Consider the following 2,500-nt stretch of genomic DNA (forward strand, 5'->3'; position numbering starts at 1 on the left):
CAAGTGCCTGTATGTGTATGTTCAATTCTAGATAATCTAACAACTAATATTTTAATTGTTATTGGCTGCATTATCATCATTATCCTTTTCTTTAACATTGTGGTTATCATCTTCATTTGCACGTTATTATTATTGATAGTGGCATTGTTAGTATTACTCTTGTCATTATTATCATTACCACTATAAATGTCATTAACATCATTATCATTTAACCATCATGATCATTTTCCCGATTGCTCTTATAATTACATATGCAATTAAAGGGATGACGGCAATTGACAAAATAATCATCAATGTTATTGTTCCATTTGTTATCATCATTAGTATCATCATTATCATTTATAAGATCATTATCCGTAATTACTAACACATAAATCAACGTTCCCGGATTTACTAATAAAAATCATCATCAACAATTACTATCCGGAATTATCATTAACGCCTTTAATAACTTAAATTAACATTATCGGATTTCTAATAAATGAATTAATAGGTTAGACTTCACTCCCCACCGAGGTTATTCAAAACATGAATGATAAAAATCATAATAATTATCTATCTAATTAGAATTATAATACGACTGACTCATTAGCCGATAAATGTTCTTTTTAGAAACAAAACGATCTTTAATGAACAGAATGTCTAGGCATTTCCGTCATTTGAGAAGGTAATTATATTTAAAGGTATGTTGTCGTTTCTGCCTCCCGCCGAAACTTTTAAAAAAATAACGGTATTAGCGAGCCGTTATTTTTCTCTGGGATTTTGAATGGCGTGGGGAATGGATGTGTGTAGCGTGGGGGATCGAGTGTGTGTGTGTGTGTGTGTGTGTGTGTGTGTGTGTGTGTGTGTGTGTGTGTGTGTGTGTGTGTGTGTGTGTGTGTGTGTGTGTGTGTGTGTGTGTGTATGTGTGTGCGGAGGATGCAGTGTGTGTGTGTGTACGTGTGTGTTTGGCGGATGGAGTGTGTATGTGTGTGTACGTGTGTGTTTGGAGGATGGAGTGTGTGTGTGTGTGTACGTGTGTGTTTGGAGGATGGAGTGTGTGTGTGTACGTGTGTGTTTGGAGGATGGAGTGTGTGTGTGTGGAGGATGGAGTGTGTGTGTGTGTGTGTTCGTGTGTGGTTGGAGGATGAGGTGTGTGTGTGTGTGTAGTGTGTGTGTGTGTGTGTGTGTGTGTGTGTGTGTGTGTGTGTGTGTGTGTGTGTGTGTGGAGGATGGAGTGTGTGTGTGTGTGTGTGTGTGTGTTTGGAGGATGGAGTGTGGGTGTATATGTAGTGTGGAGGATGGAGTGTGTGTATTTGTGTACGTGTGTACGTGTGTGTTTGGAGGATGGAGTGTGTGTGTGTGTACGTACGTGTGTGTGTGTGTGTGTGTGTGTGTGTGTGTGTACGTGTGTGTGTGTTTGGAGGATGGTGTTTGTGTGTATGTGTGGAGGATGGTGTGTGTACGTGTGTGTGTGTGTGTGTGTGTACGTGTGTGTGTGTGTGTACGTGTGTGTGTGTGTGTTTGGAGGATGGTGTGTATGTATGTGTGAAGGATGGAGAGTATGTATATGTGTAGTGTAGAGAGTGGAGCGCGCGCGTGTGTGTGTACATGTGTGTGTGTGTGGAGGATGGAGTGTGTGTGCGTGTGTTGGAGGATTCATTTTGAACGAGAAATTAATACAGCCAGTGGCGTAGTTAACAGGATGTATCCCGCTGTCCCTCAGACCCCCAAAGGAAACCCCCCCCTTAAAGAATGCCTTACGAAATGATAAAATGAAATAAAAACAAATAAATAAATAGATCAGTAAAAATGAAAAATGAATAGATAGATAGAATGTATTGGCTCTATGTAAATGATTTTATGTTGGATTTTTCATCGATTCCAGAAATATATGTATGGGACCCTCAAAAGACACACACACACACACACACACACACACACACACACACATATATATATATATATATATATATATATATATATATATATATATATGTGTGTGTGTGTGTGTGTGTGTGTGTGTGTGTGTGTGTGTGTGTGTGTGTGCGCGTGTGTGTGTGTGTGTGTGTGTGTGTGTGTGTGTGTGTGCAAAGAGACGAACACAACAAGAATCATAGAGCGAAAAAGGGCCGTACCTTATCGGGAAAGGCTGGATCAGTAGCATCTCGAGGAGGTGTCATTGGCGTCTGATTCTAAGTCCCGGATGCTTCGTGAATATGGTCGATCATTTTGGTCTCTTCAATTTTCAAAAAGGATGGAAAATAATAATTTTAATGGTTATATTTTCATTGAACAATCCTCATAACAACCGCCATGACACCTCCTCTAGTTGCTACTGATCTATCCTTCCCCGATTGGTGGGAGGTATGGTCTTAAAGCTTTAAGATTTAAAGATTTAGTTTCAATTCCATTTATTACAATGGCTATTCTTTGTTGTGACATACTGTCTGTTTTATTTTGCTGTGCGTGTGTGTGTGTGTGTGTGTGTGTGTGTGCGTGTGTGTGTGTGTGTGTGTGT

This window comes from Penaeus vannamei, chromosome 30 (genome assembly GCF_042767895.1).
Source record: "Penaeus vannamei isolate JL-2024 chromosome 30, ASM4276789v1, whole genome shotgun sequence".
Classification (NCBI taxonomy): Eukaryota; Metazoa; Arthropoda; class Malacostraca; order Decapoda; family Penaeidae; genus Penaeus; species Penaeus vannamei.